The sequence below is a fragment of the Arachis ipaensis genome, chromosome B10 (assembly GCF_059453495.1).
Source record: "Arachis ipaensis isolate K30076 ecotype BB chromosome B10, ASM5945349v1, whole genome shotgun sequence".
Classification (NCBI taxonomy): Eukaryota; Viridiplantae; Streptophyta; class Magnoliopsida; order Fabales; family Fabaceae; genus Arachis; species Arachis ipaensis.
The window spans coordinates 48989908-49008022 of NC_142435.1; the positions used below are offsets into that span (position 1 = coordinate 48989908).

General features: G+C 38.9%; 1 non-coding gene across 1 annotated transcript; it reads left to right on the plus strand.

The window, feature by feature from the left end:
* The first annotated feature begins 1834 nt into the window (after positions 1–1834).
* On the plus strand, positions 1835–1942 carry LOC148579973 (small nucleolar RNA R71). The gene has a single exon (XR_015895658.1). It is a non-coding gene; the product is annotated as a small nucleolar RNA R71 (small nucleolar RNA).
* Positions 1943–18115: the final 16173 nt, after the last annotated feature.

Genomic DNA, 18115 nt, shown 5'->3' on the forward strand with positions numbered 1-18115 from the left:
TATTTTATGACTCCACATGATCATGAACCTGATAAAACATGAAAGAACAAGAAAAATAAAATTAGATAAATAAAAATTGGGTTGCCTCCCAACAAGCGCTTCTTTAATGTCAATAGCTTGACAGTGGGCTCTCATGGAGCCTCACAGATGTTCAGAGCATTGTTGAGACTTCCCAACACCAAACTTAGAGTTTGGATATGGGAGTTCAACACCAAAAATTAGAGTTTGGTTGTGGCCTCCCAACACCAAACTTAGAGTTTGACTGTGGGGGCTCTGGTTGACTCTGTTTTGAGAGAAGCTTTTTATGCTTCCTCTCCATGTTTACAGAAGGATGACCTCGAGTTTTAAACACAAGGGAGTCCTCATTCAATTGAAGGACTAGTTCACCTCTGTCAACATCAATCACAGCTCTTGCTGTGGCTAGGAAGGGTCTTCCAAGGATGATGGATTCATCCTCATCCTTCCCAGTATCTAGGACTATGAAATCAGCAGGGATGTAAAGGCCTTCAACCTTTACTAACACATCCTCTACTTGTCCATAAGCCTGTTTTCTTGAATTGTCTGCCATCTCTAATGAGATTTTAGTAGCTTGCACCCCAAAGATTCCCAGTTTCTCTATTACAGAGAGGGGCATGAGGTTTATCCCTGAACCAAGGTCACACAAATCCTTTTCAAAGATCATGGTGCCTATGGTACAAGGTATTACGAACTTTCCAGGATCCTGTTTCTTCTGAGGTAATGTCAGTTGATCCAGATAACTTAGTTCTTTGGTGAACAAGGGAGGTTCATCTTCCCAAGTCTCAATACCAAATAATTTGGCATTCAGCTTCATGATTGCACCAAGGTACTTAGTGACTTGCTCCTCAGTAACATCCTCATTCTCTTCAGAAGAGGAATACTCATCAGAGCTCATGAATGGCATAAGGAGGTTTAATGGAATCTCTATGGTCTCTAGATAAGCCTCAGATTCCTTTGGTTCCTCAGAGGGAAACTCCTTATTGATCACTGGACGTCCCAGGAGGTCTTCCTCCTTGGGATTCACGTCCTCCTCCTCTTTTGTGGTTTCGGCCATGATGGTCATTTCAATGGCCTTGCACTCTCCTTTTGGATTTTCTTCTGTATTGCTTGGGAGAGTACTAGGAGGGATTTCAGTGAATCTTTTACTCAGCTGGCCCACTTGTGCCTCCAAATTTATAATGGAGGACCTTGTTTCATTCATGAAACTTACAGTGGCCTTAGATAGATCAGAGACTAAGTTTGCTAAATTAGATGTATTTTGTTCAGAGTTCTCTATCTGTTGCTGAGTGGATGATGGAAAAGGTTTACTATTGTTAAACCTATTTCTTCCACCATTATTAAAGCCTTGTTGAGGCCTTTGTTGATCCTTCCATGAGAGATTTGGGTGATTTCTCCATGAGGGGTTATAGGTGTTTCCATAAGGTTCACCCATGTAATTCACCTCTGCTATTGCAGGGTTTTCAGGATCATAAGCTTCTTCTTCAGAAGATGCCTCTTGAGTACTGTTGGATGCAGCTTGCATTCCATTCAGACTCTGAGAAATCATATTGACTTGCTGAGTCAATATTTTATTCTGAGCCAATATGGCATTCAGAGTATCAATTTCAAGAACTCCCTTCTTCTGAGGCGTCCCATTACTCACAGGATTCCTCCCAGAAGTGTACATGAACTGGTTATTAGCAACCATGTCAATGAGTTCTTGAGCTTCTGCAGGTGTTTTCTTTAGGTGAATAGATCCACCTGCAGAAGTATCCAATGACATCTTAGCTAATTCAGACAGACCATCATAGAATATATCCAGGATGGTCCATTCTGAAAGCATGTCAGAAGGACACTTTTTGGTTAGTTGCTTGTATCTCTCCCAAGCTTCATAGAGGGATTCACCTTCTTTCTGTCTGAAGGTTTGAACATCCACTCTAAGCTTGCTCAGCTTTTGAGGAGGAAAGAACTTGGCTAAGAAAGCAGTGACCAGCTTATCCCAAGAGTTCAGGCTATCTTTGGGTTGAGAGTCCAACCATATTCTAGCTCTGTCTCTCACAGCAAAAGGGAAAAGCATGAGCCTGTAGACTTCAGGATCTACTCCATTAGTCTTAACAGTATCACAGATCTGCAAGAATTCAGTTAAGAACTGAAAAGGATCTTCAGATGGAAGTCCATGAAACTTGCAGTTCTACTGCATCAGAGAAACTAATTGAGGTTTCAGCTCAAAATTGTTTGCTCCAATGGTAGGGATGGAGATGCTTCTTCCATGTAAATTGGAATTAGGTGCAGTAAAGTCACCAAGCATCCTCCTTGCATTATTATTATTTTCGGCTGCCATCTCCTCTTCCTGTTCGAAAATTTCTGACAGGTGCTTACTGGATAGTTGTAATTTAGCTTCTCTTAGTTTCCTCTTCAGAGTCCTTTCAGGTTCAGGGTCTGCTTCAACAAGAATATTCTTGTCCTTGCTCCTGCTCATATGAAGAAGAGGGACAGAAAAATAATAATAATAGGGATCCTTTTTGCCCAAGTATAGAGGTTTCCCTGTGTGAGTAGAAGAAGAGAAGAAGAAAAAATCTAAACTCAGAGAAAGAGAGGGTTCATATTTTTGGTGAGATGAAGTGTTGGTAGATGAATAAATAAACAGAAAGAGATGAGAGAGAAGGATTTTCGAAAATTATTTTTGAAAAAGAGTTAGTGATTTTCGAAAATAGTTTTTGAAAAAGGTTAGTAATTTTTGAAAATTAAAATTAAAAATTAAAATAATTAGTTAATTAAAAGGAAATTTTGAAAAAGAGGGAAGATATTTTCGAAAATTAGAGAGAGAGAGAGAGTTAGTTAGGTAGTTTTGAAAAAGATAAGAAACAAACAAAAAGTTAGTTAGTTAGTTGAAACAAATTTGAAAATCAATTTTGAAAAGATAAGAAGATAAGAAGTTAGAAAGGATATTTTAAAATCAAATTTTGAAAAAGATAAGATAAAGAGATATTTTTGAAAAGATATGATTGAAATTAGTTTTGAAAAAGATTTGATTTTTAAAATCATAATTAATGACTTGATTCACAAGAAATCACAAGATATGATTCTAGAACTCAAAGTTTGAATCTTTCTTAACAAGCAAGTAACAAACTTGAAATTTTTGAATCAAAACATTAATAGATGATGATATTTTCGAAAATTATGTGATAAAATTAAGAAAAAGATTTTTAAAAAATATTTTAAAAATTTTCGAAAATAAATAAGAAGAGTGAAAAAGATATGATTTTTGAAAAAGATTTTGAAAAAGATAAGATTTTCAAATTGAAAATTTGATTTGACTCATGAAAACAACTAGATTTTTTTTAAAAATCTTTGAAAAAGTCAAATCTAATTTTCGAAATTTTAAGAGAAGAAAAAGGAGAAGATATTTTTTTTTATTTTTGAATTTTTATGATGAGAGAGAAAAACATGAAAATGATGCAATGCATGAAGATTTTGGATCAAAACAATGAATGCATGCAAGAATGCTATGAATGTCAAGATGAACACCAAGAACATTATGAAGATCATGATGAACATCAAGAACATATTTTTGAAAATTTTTATATGCAAAGAAAACATGCATGACACCAAACTTAGAAATCTTTAATGCTTAGGCACTAAGAATTCAAGAATGCATATGAAAAACACCATACAACACAAAACACGAAAACAACAAGATCAAACAAGAAGACTTACCAAGAACAACTTGAAGATCATGAAGAACACTATGAATGCATGAATTTTTCAAAAATTTTATGCAAACTTTAAAACATGCAATTGACACCAAACTTAAAAATTTACTCAAGACTCAAACAAGAAACATGAAATATTTTTTTTTATTTTTATGATTTTATGAAATTTTTTTCGATTTTTCGAAAATTATTTGAAAAAAAAAAGAAAAATAAGAATTCCAAAATTTTTAATATGAATTCCAGGAATCTTGCAATCTTAGTCTAAAGCTCCAATCTGAGGGTTAGACATGGCTTAATATCCAGTCAAGCTTTAGAAGATATTTATACTTTCCATGTATAGAGCAACTAAGTGTGTGAGAATCAACAAGCTCTTGTGATGATAAGTTGAAACCCCAGTCCATAAGATTAGACATGGCTTACAGCCAGCCAGGATTCAACAAATCATCATGAAACACTAGAATTCATTCTTAAAAATTCTGAAGAAAAATATAATTTTGAAAAGATTTATATTTTTTTTTTTCGAAAACAAGTGAGAAATTTTTGAAAGGTTTTTGAAAAATTTTTGAAAATAAAACAAAAAGAAAATTACCTAATCTGAGCAACAAGATGAACCGTCAGTTGTCCAAACTCGAACAATCCCTGGCAACGGCACCAAAAACTTGGTGCACGAAATTGTGATCTCAGGCAACGACGCCAAAAACTATGTACGCATGTCTTAATAAATTGTTTTTCATTCACAACTTCGATACAACTAACCAGCAAGTGCACTGGGTCGTCCAAGTAATAAACCTTACGTGAGTAAGGGTCGATCCCACGGAGATTGTTGGTATGAAGCAAGCTATGGTCACCTTGTAAATCTCAGTCAGGCGGATAGTGATTGATTATGGAGTTTTCGAAAATAATACTAATTAAACAGAAAATAAAGATAGAAATACTTAAGTATATCACTGGTGAGAATTTCAGATAAGCGCATAGAGATGCTTTCGTTCCTCTGAACCTCCGCTTTCCTGCTGTCTTCATCCAATCAATCCTACTCCTTTCCATGGCTGGCTTTATGTAAGGACATCACCATTGTCAATGGCTACTTTCGATCCTCTCTGGAAAATGATCCGATGCACTGTCACTGCATGGCTAATCATCTGGAGGCATCACCATTGTCAATGGCTGCGTCCCATCCTCTTGTGAAAATGGTCCAAATGCTCTGTCACAGCTCGGCTAATCATCTGAGGTTCTCGATCATGCTGGAATAGGATTCACCCTCCTTTTGCGTCTGTCACTACGCCCAGCAATCGCGAGTTTGAAGTTCGTCACAGTCATTCAATCCCAGAGTCCTACTCGGAATACCACAGACAAGGTTTAGACTTTCTGGACTCTCATGAATGCCGCCATCAATCTAGCTTATACCACGAAGATTCTGATTAAGAGATCCAAGAGATACTCATTCAATCTAAGGTAGAACGGAAGTGGTTGTCAGGCACGCGTTCATAGGGAATGATGATGATTGTCACGTTCATCACATTCATGTTGAAGTGTGAATGAATATCTTAGAAGAGGAATAAGTTGAGTTGAATAGAAAAATAGTAGTACTTTACATTAATTCATGAGGAACAGCAGAGCTCCACACCTTAATCTACGGAGTGTAGAAACTCTACCGTTAAAAATACATAAGTGAGAGGTACAGGCATGGCCGAATGGCCAGCTCCCAAAACGAGATCACAGGATCAAAAATACAATTCAGGATGTCAAATACAATAGTAAAAAGTTCTATTTATAATAAATTAGCTACTAGAGTTTACAGAAGTAAGTAATTGATGCATAAATCCACTTCCGGGGCCCACTTGGTGTGTGCTTGGGCTGAGCTGGAATGTTACACGTGTAGAGGCTCTTTCTGGAGTTGAACGCCAGGTTGTAACGTGTTTCTGGCGTTCAACTCTGGTTTGTGACGTGTTTCTGGCGTTTAACTCCAGACAGCAGCGTAGAACTGGAGTTCAACGCCCTTTTACGTCATCTAAACTCGGCTAAAGTATGAACTATTATATATTGCTGGAAATCCCTGGATGTCTACTTTCCAACGCAATTGGAAGCGCGCCATTTTGAGTTTTGTAGCTCCAGAAAATCCATTTTGAGTGCAGGGAGGTCAGAATCCAACAGCATCAGCAGTCCTTCTTCAACCTCTGAATCTGATTTTTGCTCAAGTCCCTCAATTTCAGCCAGAAAATACTTGAAATCACAGAAAAACACACAAACTCATAGTAAAGTCCAGAAATGTGAATTTAACATAAAAACTAATGAAAACATCCCTAAAAGTAACTAGATTCTACTAAAAACATACTAAAAACAATGCCAAAAAGTGTATAAATTATCCGCTCATCAGAAGTCTCCCTTCCTAAGTCACCATCACTCCTTACAACATTCAAGTGGGTAAAATTCTTATCCCTAAGCTTTACATTATCACTTGAATATTGTTTGATTGAAAATGATGGTCAACTTAGAGCTCTTTGTGGAGTTAAGAGTAAGAGAGAGTTGTGTAGTGGTTGAAAGCATCAATCTAAGTTCATGATGGTTGCGTACTCAAAAGGGAATAGTAATGGTTGGTGTGGAACCAAATTGTGCGGGTATAGGAAGGAAAATTGGTTCCCTAAAGAAAATTCTATGTGCTTACCACCCAAGTGGAATCATGAGAAGATGGGTGTGAAGATAAGATATGGGATCCGGATAACGACATGAAGACCAATTTTGGGAGCACATTTCTTGGGAAGAACCTCACCCAAGCTTGGTGAAAATGGTTGGAAATTCTGACAACCATTTGAGAAGCAGGCATTCTTGGAGGTTCAAGGATGAATACAAGTATAAGCCACCATGATAAGGAGCTTCCCAAATGTCCAACTTAAGGACTTAAACTAAAAGTGCTTGGTGGGAGACACCCCACTATGGTAAACTCTTTTCATTCTTTTGTAGATATAATGAATGAATGAATTGAGCTCCATTGTAGGTAGCTTCTTTACTCCTTTGCATATTTTGTTTCGCTTGCTAGGTTGTTTATACATTTTATGCCCTGAATAAGGATGATTCTTTGAATTTGAGTTTTTGCTTGGATTGCAAGTTTCCTCAAATTGTTTGAAAAATCTTCAAAAAATTCAAGAATATGGGTAATTTTGCATTTTGGCTGGTTTTTGAGTCATAGGGAAGGTTAGGAGAATTTTGAGCTATTTTTAGTGTTTCCAAAAAAAAAAAAACCAGAGAGAAGCGATGCATGCACGCGTACATCACGCGTACGCGTCGATGTGTGAATGTAGCCCCATACTAATGACCCGAGAGTTAGGCCAACTCTGGGCCAACCTTGTGCCTCTGGCCCAACTCTTAACCCACGCGAACGCGCACATCACGCGTACGCATCCATATGCACATCCCCACCCACGCTTAGGCGCACCTGGCGCTGCCGCGTCCCTCAATTCCTTCACCCACCCGCGCGCACGCGTACAGGACGCGTACGCGTGGATTCAAAAAACCCATAACCCCAAAGGACGTGAGCCTTAATGCAGTTGCGTCCCTCACCCACCCTTCCCCAATGTTTCATTTCTGCTTCTTCTCTCTCCAACCTCCATAACCGTCCGGCGACTCATCCCGCCGCCGAACCACTGCAACCACTCCTTTCCCTTTCTATCTTCTCTTTCCTCTTCTCTTTTCACCTCTGCTTCTCCCCCCCTCCTCTCACCACTTCTCTCTCTCTCTCTTTACTCTGCCGCGCTGCCACTTGCACCGCCGCGAGTCAGGTCACCACCGTCCTTGGTGATTATGCATTCCCTCTGTTCGTTCTTTCCCTGCTTCCAATTCCAATTCTGCTTCTGCTGCCCTGCCAAGTTTTCCCCTGTCTTCCACTGCTCTGTTTCCTTACTCTTTAATCAATTTTGTTTGTTAATATTGCATTAGATCAGTTGTTTAATTTCTGCTTGTTAGGTTAGATAGAAATATATGCTGTTAGATAGATAGGTTATGGTTACATGATTTTAGGCCTGATAAGTGCTCTATTCCTGTTTACTTTCTGAATGTAAATTGCTTGGTTGCTAAGTGATGGTGTTATATGCTCTTACATACTGCTATGCTGATTATTTTGAATGCTGCCTTGCTGATTAAGCTGCATTGTTTTGTCTGAGGTTGCCTAAATCACAGGAAAACTTTGCTTGATATACATGCTGATATATGAATTCACATGAGTTTTCTGGCTGCTATTTGCTATCCGGGAACATCCGTTTTACTGCCAGAATACTGCCCAAATTTCTAGAAATTGTTTTGTTTTTGAACTTGTTACTTAGAATTGCACTTGACACTTCTAAATTGAGATTTACTTGACTTCCACCAAGTTCAATTTTTAGGTTACTTTGGTTGGCATTTCCGTGTTTGTTTTTATTTCCCGTCATATGCATTGGAATGGTTTGTTCAAGGATTTTTTTTGTCGAATTTCTATGACAAATACTATCTTGCCTAACTCATCTATGTGAACCTTCATGTGCTTTCACTACCAAGTTAAATCAAATGCTTTTTGACTCATACTAAGTTTACCATTTGACTTTAACTTGCATTTTCCTGAATATGGTTCATTCACTTGCAATATTTGGTGCATTCCAGTAGTGTAACCCTTTTTAATTCAAAATGGTTTTCAACTTGGTTTGGGTTACACTAGTGCATATTTCACTCTTTCAACACCAATTATTGCAAACTTAGTTATCATGACATTGTTAATGACTTGTTTTCCATTATATGCTTTGATGCAATTTCATATTTCATCATCAATGACTGCATCTTCCTCATGAATGTGAGTATATTTGTCTTTCATACTTTATGCATTTTTTTTATTGAACCAATAACCGTCATACCACTAATCTTTGAACCGGTTCTCTAACTTCTAACTCGATTAACCAACTAACTCTTCTTGATGCTTTCAAACTAACCCCTTAACCATTCTTCTGGGTATGACGCTTCTTGGGCTTAATAAACAAGCATTGTGTAAATGTGGCTTGAATTCTTAGTTTGTGGCTTTGTTTAATTTCTGAATTATGTTTCTTGCATTCCAAGAATTCTTATCTCTTAACTCACTTCATAATTACATATCAATCCTCATGTTTTTTTAATATGTCATTCCTTGCTTTCTATTCCTCTACTTGACATAAGTGTTTATATCCTGTCATATCTGTTTTACAGGATGGCCGACAGAGGAAAAGCCAAGGTCACTTCAAGAAAGAGGAAGAAACCTCAAGCCTTCACTCTTTTTCCTTACCACGACTATGCCAAGAACCCTTTTAATGAGGAGGACAAGGCTAACAAGCAGCTACCGCCTACAGATGCATATAGGTTTCCTAACCTATACTGCGAGCTCCGCTTCCCGACATACCGAAAGAAGAATCTGAATATAGAAAAGAAACTGGCCATCTCAACTGACTTGAGGCGAGCCATTCAGACACGTATTCAGGGGATGGGCCTAGGTTTTATTGATAGGGATCTAGGCAAAGTGAACTCATCATGGGTCAAGAAATTTTACTGTAACTTCTTTAGACACACCCTTGATTCAGTCTACCTGCGAGGCGGTCAGATATTGGTTACGGAGGCTGCCATTGAGGATAGGCTCCACTGTCTGCCGAGGACCGGTGGCACAGATGCCATTGAGCAGGCAGAGGTAGCGATGCATTGTATGACCTTTGATTATGATGCTCTGAGGGATGTTATTGCCACCCCGGATACCCCTTGGGTGATGGATGCTGACAACAGGAAGCCCAAGGGGATGTTGTTTACTTATCTTTCAAGGGAGGCCAGGACGTGGCAGCAGATCTTTGCCCACTACGTCATGCCTACCACCTACTTTACCGAGATTCCAGTGGACATGCTCGTCCTGATCGGATGTGTTATGGAGGGGAAGGAGGTATACTTCCACCGATTGATCAGGAGATACATGTGGCGAGCACATGTCTGTGGCATACTTCTATTTTCCACTTTGGTCACCGAGATGATTCAACTGGCCGGTGCCCCATGGGAGGCAGATGATGAGACACCACCCCCGACCACGGAAAGGAGGAAGTGATTCCGTGGGGGACATGGGTGCATAAGAAACCCCATCCCGGCGCCGCTCTAGAGCCAGAGCCAGAGCAGCAGCGACACCTGGCCCTTCTTCTTCCACAGCCGTAGTAGGTCCATCAGCACCAGCAGCACCGGCACCACCACTAGCACCCCAGCCGACTTATCTGTTAGTACTACGTCTAATCCGCTTCATGGAGTGTAGTGAGCACCGTATCATGCGACGCCTGGACAAAGTGGATCAGATGTTTGCGGCACTGGGCGTTGAGTTACCCCCTCTTTTCAAATCTTCTGTATCCGAGGAGGACGAGCACGAGGAGGAGCCAGCTCAGCCAGAGGCACCTTTACAGACATAGGCCATCCCAGAGGCTCAGCAGCCCCCTGAAGAGCCACAGCCTCAGCCCCAGCAGACAGATGCGACTGTTGACCCTCACCAGGAGCCCGAGCAGTAGCATCAAGGACGATGCTTTACTCTAAGTGTGGGGAGGTCACCGTCGTCACCGTCGGTGGATAGCGATTTTGGGTGAACATCTCCGGACATTTATCTCCTAGTTTATGTTATTTTACTTTATTTTTCATTTTTTTGGATTATTGTATATACTAGTATTACGGATACTTATATTCTAGTTGTTTCATTTTGCACCTTAGATTAGATACATTTCATATTTTTAGTAGATCTTATTTACATAATTGTTTTTGCTTGTTTTAGCTTTTTGGTTGTGATTAGAAAAATATTTTGGATTGTTGCAACCTAGTTGACCCTTTTTGTATATGAAATTTGTTTTGATTGAAAAAAAAAGGGGGTAAACTAAGGATTTTTTTAAAAAAAAATTTCTCAATCATAACGTTGCATCAATAAGCTTAGTCAAAATGATGAAATTTTTCAAGAAATTTATCTATAGGGTACCACCCCCAATTGATTGAAATTTTTTTAAGAACTTGCTTGAATTATACACTTCGTGGATCATGTTTTGAGTTAAGAACACAAGCTTATGAGATTTGAGCCTAATAATGTGGTTACATCTTATAACCACTTATTTTCCTTCTTGTGTGTAATTGTTCTCTTTCTATGATTGTGATCCTTGATTTGTTTAATTATATATGTCCATCATCCCTTGCATACATGCACTTATATGATTGAGGCCATTGTTTCATTAGCTCACTTACCTAAATAGCCTACCTTTTACTCTCCATTGTTAGCCAATTTTGAGCCTATACTTAACCCAATTGTTCTTTATTTTAGCACGTTACAAGCCTAAAGTAAAAAATAATAAAAGTCCCTTGTTTGGATCTTTGATTAGCTTAGGCTAGTGAGAGTGTTTATTATTCAAGATTAGGGAGAATTGGGAACATTGGTTGGGATAAAAGGGTGTTTTATATTTCTATATTTGGAAATTGGGTGCATGCTCATGTATAGATTAAATGTATTAACCTTAGGCATTGATGTTCTTGTGTATAGTTTAAAAAAAATGAAATGAAAAGAAAGAAAAAGAAGAAAAATAATAAATAAGGGGACAAATGCCCCAAAGTAAAGTTCAATAAAATCAATGCATAAGTGTTGTAAAATGAAGAGAAAATGCATGAGTATGTGAAAAGTGAAGAATGGGTAGTTAGGTTAGCACTTAATTGTATAGGTTATTATATAGGTTAGGTGGGAAGTCTAGGTTAATCAAAGATTCAAATTTTAGTCCACTTAACCATATAGGACCTAGTGCACGAAATCACAATCACACTTTTGCAATTCCGCACAACTAACCAGCAAGTGCACTGGGTCGTCCAAGTAATACCTTACATGAGTAAGGGTCGATCACACGGAGATTGTTGGCTTAAAGCAAGCTATGGTTATCTTGTAATTCTTAGTCAGGATATCAGTAATGATCCTTAGTTTTAATTGTAAAAAGTTAAAGAACATAAAATAAGTACTTGTTATGCAGTAATGGAGAACAGGTTGAGGTTTTGGAGATGCTCTATCTTCTGAATCTCTACTTTCCTATTGTCTTCTTCTTCACGCACGCAAGGCTCTTTCCATGGCAAGCTGTATGTTGGTGGATCACCATTGTCAATGGCTACCATCTGTCCTCTCAGTGAAAATGGTCCAAATGCATTGTCACCACACGGCTAATCATCTGTCGGTTCTCACTCATGTCGGAATAGGATCCATTGATCCTTTTGCGTCTATCACTACGTCCAATACTCGTGAGTTTGAAGCTCGTCATAGTCATCCTATCCCAGATCCTACTCAGAATACCACAGACAAGGTTTAGACGTTCCGGATCTCAAGAATGCTGCCAATTGATTCTAGCTTATACCACGAAGACTCTGATCTGAACCAGGAGGCTAAGAGATATGCACTCAATCTAAGGTAGAACGGAGGTGGTTGTCAGGCACGCGTTCATAAGCTGAGAATGGTGATGAGTGTCACGGATCATCACATTCATCAAGTTGAAGTACGAATGAATATCTTAGAATAGAAACAAGCGTCATTGAATAGAAAACAGAAATAATTGCATTAATCCATCAAGACACAGCAGAGCTCCTCACCCCCAACCATGGGGTTTAGAGACTCATGCCATAGAAGATACAAAATTCAGATGTAAAATGTCATGAGATACAAAATGAATCACTAAAAGTAGTATTTATAATAAACTAGTGACCTAGGGTTATAGAAAATGAGTAAGCTAGAATAGTTAGTGTAGAAATCCACTTCCAGGGCCCACTTGGTGTGTGCTTCGGCTGAGCATTAAAGCTTTCACATGTAGAGACTTTTCTTGGAGTTAAACGCCAGCTTTTGTGCCAGGTTACTCCAACTTTTATGCCAGTTCTGGCGTTTTGACGCCAGAATTTTTATGCTGACTTGGAACGCTAGTTTGGGCCATTAAATCACGGGCAAAGTATAGACTATTATATATTTCTGAAAAGCCCAAAATGTCTACTTTCCAAGACAATTGAGAGCGCGCCAATTGGGCTTTTGTAGCTCCAGAAAATCTACTTCGAGTGTAGGGAGGTCAGAATCCAACAGCATCTGCAGTCCTTTTTCAGCCTCTGAATCAGATTTTTGCTCAGGTCCCTCAATTTTAGCCAGAAAATACCTGAAATCACAGAAAAACACACAAACTCATAGTAAAGTCCAGAAATGTAATTTTTGAATAAAAACTAATAAAAACATAATAAAAACTAACTAAAATATACTAAAAACATACTAAAAATAATGCCAAAAAGCGTATAAATTATCCGCTCATCACAACACCAAACTTAAATTGTTGCTTGTCCCCAAGCAACTGAAAATCAAATAGGATAAAAAGAAGAGAATATACTATAAATTCCAAATTATCAATGAAACTTAGCTCCAATTAGATGAGCGGGACTAGTAGCTTTTTGCCTCTGAACAGTTTTGGCATCTCACTTTATCCCTTGAAGTTTAGAATGATTGGCATCTCTAGGAACTCAGAATTTAGATAGTGTTATTGATTCTCCTAGTTTAGTATTGTTGATTCTTAAACACAGCTACTTTATGAGTCTTGGCCGTGACCCTAAGCATTTTGTTTTCCAGTATTACCACCGGATACATAAATGCCACAGACACATAACTGGGTGAACCTTTTTAGATTGTGACTCAGCTTTGCTAGAGTCCCCAATTAGAGGTGTCCAGAGCTCTTAAGCACACTCTTTTTGCTTTGGACCACGACTTTAACCGCTCAGTCTCAAGTTTTTACTTGACACCTTCACGCCACAAGCACATGGTTAGGGACAGCTTGGTTTAGCCGCTTAGGCCAGGATTTTAATCCTGTGGGCCCTCCTATCCACTGATGCTCAAAGCCTTGGATCCTTTTTATTACCCTTGCCTTTTGGTTTAAAGGGCTATTGGCTTTTTCTGCTTGCTTTTTCTTTTTCTTTCTTTTTCTTTTATTTTTTCGCCATTTTTTTCGCAAGCTTTTTGCTGCTTTTTCTTGCTTCAAGAATCAATTTTATGATTTTCAGATTATCAATAACATTTATCCTTTTCCATAATTCTTTCAAGAGCCAACAATTTTAACATTCATAAACAACAAATTCAAAAGACATATGCACTGTTCAAGCATTCATTCAGAAAACAAAAAGTATTGTCACCACATCAAAATAATTGAACTAATTTCAAGGATGAATTCGAAATCATGTACTTCTTGTTCTTTTGTGATTTAAAACATTTTTCCTTTAAGAAAGGTGATGGATTCATAGGACATTCATAGCTTTAAGTCATAAACTTTAAATTTTATTAATTATGGAATAAAAATAAGACTCCAAAATAAATATAAGAGCAGACCAATAATAATAGAAGATAGGAAATTAAAAATAGAAAAATAAATGACTCTTAAAATAGATTCCTAATAATAAAGGTTATCACAGAGTTAGGACTCAACAACCTTGATTTTGAGAAGTGGATGCTCCTTCAATCTGTGGGGTGTTTGGTCCTTCAAGGGAGAGCTTCTGGCGCTTCAGCTCCTGTAGCTCACGCACCTACTTCTCCTATTCCTTAAGTAGCTTGCAGAGCATGCAGTTTTGATTCTATTGTTCTTCCTTAAGTTGATCCACAGCTTCTTGCAGCTTGGTGACAGATGCTTCCAGGCGGGTTCGGTAGTCAATCTCAGGGATTTCTGGGAGGAACTCCTGCGCCCTCCTTTTGATGGAGTTATCTTGCACTTGTTGTCCTTCCATTGACTTCTTGGTGATTGGGTGTTCGATTGGGATGAATTCATCTACTCCCATCCTCACCCCAGTATCTTTACATAGTAGAGAAATTAAGCTTGGGTATGCCAGTTTGGCTTCAGTAGAGTTCTTATTTGCAATTGTGTAAATCTCACAAGAAATCAGATGATGAATCTCTACTTCATTTTTCAGCATAATACAATGAATCATCACTGCTCTTTTGACAGTGACCTCAGAGCGGTTACTAGTGGGCAGTATAGAATGTCCAATGAAGTCCAACCAGCCTCTTACGACTGGTTTGAGATCTCCTCTCTTGAGTTGGTTTGGGACACCTTTTGAATTGGTTATCCACTTAGTTCCAGGGAGGCATATGTCCTCTAGAACTTGGTCCAACCCCTTATCTACTCTCACCATTCTCCTATTAAAGGATTCTGGATCATCTTGTAGTTGAGGCAGTTTGAAGACCTCTCTTATTTTGTCCAGGTGGAAGTAAATAATCCTCCCTCTGACCATAGTTCGGTAGGTATGAAAGGCGGTTCCAGTTATTCTCTGCTTATCTGTCAGCCACAGATTTGAGTAGAATTCCTAAACCATGTTTCTTCCAACCTTTGTCTCAAGATTAGCTAGAATTTTCCATCCTCTGTTTCGAATTTGCTCTTGGATCTCCGGATATTCGTCTTCTTTCAGATCAAATTTAACTTCCGGGATAACTGACCTCAGACCCATTATTTTGTGGTAATGGTCTGCATGTTCCTTGGTTAAGAACCTCTCTTGATTCCAAAGACTCTTTGGAGTATTCTCTTTCTTGCCTCTTGAATTGGTTTAAATTCGAATGGTGGAGAGGTGGGGATGGCCGAATGTGTATTTATAAGTGGAGGGGAGGGATTTCAAAAATTTGAAAAAGATATGACATAAAGATATGATTGGTGAAAAAATAGAACCATGATATGAAAGAGATGAGATTTTTAAATGGAAAAGATATAAAGAAGTTAAATTTAAAAATTTGTTGATGAGATGGAAAAGATTTGGAAAGAAATTTGAAAAGATACTTGAGTTTTTGAAGACTATTTGGGAAGGATTTGAAAGAAATTTGAAAAGGGATTTAGAAAATTGTTGAATTTTTGAAATTTGAAGGTGAATGATGAAAATTTGTAACATGTTTATGCAGAAAATTATGAGTTAAAACATGAAATTTTGAAAAATTTTGAAGTGGAAAATAAAATCCTTTCCCCCTGCCTTTCTGGCATTAAACGCCCAGAATGGTATCCATTCTGGCGTTTAACGCCCATATATTGGCCACTGTGGGTGTTTAACGCCCAGCCAGGTACCCTGGCTGGCGTTAAACGACAGAAATCTTTTGTTACTGGGCATTTTTCTGAATGCCCAGGATGCTGCAATTCTGGCATTTAAACGCCAAGAATGTACCCATTATGGCGTTTAACGCCCACAATGGTATCTTTACAGGCGTTAAACGCCCAGAATGGTATCCATTCTGGTGTTAAACGCCCAGAATGGTATCCATTCTGGCGTTTAACACCCAAAATGCCCCTTACTGGCGTTTTCTTGCCAGTGAGCTCCTTTTCTCTGCTTTTTGTGCTGAATCCTTCTGTAACTCTGTGAATTCCTACAATTTGATGATTAATCTTGAAGAGAATTTATATCAAACTTCTATAAGTATTAATTAAAACAAATAACTTGCTAATGGCTGGGTTGCCTCCCAGCAAGTGCTTCTTTATTGTCTTTAGCTGGACCTTGACTGAGCTTTATTCTAGTCTCAGTTTTGAGCATTCTTGCTCAAAATTGCTTTCAAGATAATGTTTGATTTTCTGTCCATTAACAATGAACTTTTTGTCAGAGTCAATATCCTGAAGCTCAACATATCCATATGGTGACACACTTGTAATCACATATGGTCCCCTCCACCGGGATTTCAATTTCCCAGGGAATAGTCTGAGCCTAGAGTTAAATAGTAGAACCTTCTATCCTGGTTTAAAGACTCTAGATGACAGTTTCTTATCATGCCACCTTTTTGCTTTTTCCTTATAAAATTTTGCATTTTTAAAAGCATTGAGTCTGAATTCCTCTAGCTCATTCAGCTGGAGCAATCTTTTCTCTCCAGCTAACATAGCATCCAGGTTTAGGAATCTGGTTGCCCAGTAGGCCTTATGTTTCAATTCCACGGGCAGATGACAGGCCTTGCCATACACAAGCTGGTATGGAGAGGTTCCTATAGGAGTCTTGAATGCTGTTCTGTATGCCCACAGAGCATCATCCAAGCTTTTTGCCCAATCCCTTCTACGGGCAATTACAGTCCGTTCCAGGATTCTTTTTAGTTCTCTATTAGAGACTTCAGCCTACCCATCTGTGGATGATATGGAGTTGCTACTTTATGGCTAATTCCATATCGGACCATAGCAGAGTAAAGCTATTTATTGCAGAAATGAGTGCCCCCGTCACTGATTAGCACTCTGGGGACACCAAACCTGCTGAAGATATATTTCTGGAGGAACTTCAGCACTGTCTTAGTATCATTAGTGGGTGTGGCAATTGCTTCTACCCATTTAGATACGTAGTCTACTGCCACCAGAATGTAAGTGTTTGAGTATGATGGTGGGAAAGGACCCATGAAGTCAATACCCCATACATCAAACAACTCAATCTCTAAGATCCCTTATTGAGGTATGGCATAACCATGGGGCAAGTTGCCAGCTCTTTGGCAACTGTCACAGTTACGCAGAAACTCTCTGGCATCTCTATAGAGAGTAGGCCAGTAGAAGCCACATTGGAGGACCTTAGTGGCTGTTCGCTCACCTCCGAAATGGCATCCATACTGTGATCCATGGCAATGCCATAGGATCTTCTGTGCCTCCTCTCTCGGTATGCATCTACGGATCATTTCGTCTGCACATCTCTTAAAGAGATATGGTTCATCCCATAAGTAGTACTTTGCATCAGAAATTAGTTTTTTCGTTTGCACCCTGCTGTACTCCTTGGGTATGAACCTCATAGCTTTATAATTTGCAATGTCTGCAAACCATGGTGCTTCCTGAATGGCAAAGAGTTGCTCATCTGGAAAGGTCTCAGAGATCTCAGTAGGAGGGAGGGACGCCCCTGCTACTGGTTCTATCCGGGACAGGTGATCAGCTACCTGGTTCTCTGTCCCTTTTTTGTCTCTTATTTCTATATCAAACTCTTGCAGAAGAAACACCCATCTTATGAGCCTGGGTTTTGAATCCTACTTTGTGAGTAGGTATTTAAGAGCAGCATGGTCAGTATACACAATCACCTTTGAACCTACTAAATAGGATCTAAACTTGTCAATGGCATAAACCACTGCAACTAACTCTTTTTCTGTGGTTGTGTAGTTTTTTTGTGCGTCATTTAGAACACGGCTGGCATAGTATGACGTGCAGAAGCTTGTTATGCCTCTATCCCAGCACTACACCAATGGCATGGTCACTGGCATCACACATTAGTTTGAATGGTAATGTCCAGTTTGGTACAGAAATAACTAGTGCTATGACCAACTTAGCTTTCAGAGTTTCAAACGCCTGCAGACACTCTGTGTCAAACACAAATGACGTGTCAGCAGCTAGCAGATTGCTTAGAGGTTTTGCAATTTTTGAAAAATCCTTTATAAACCACCTATAGAATCC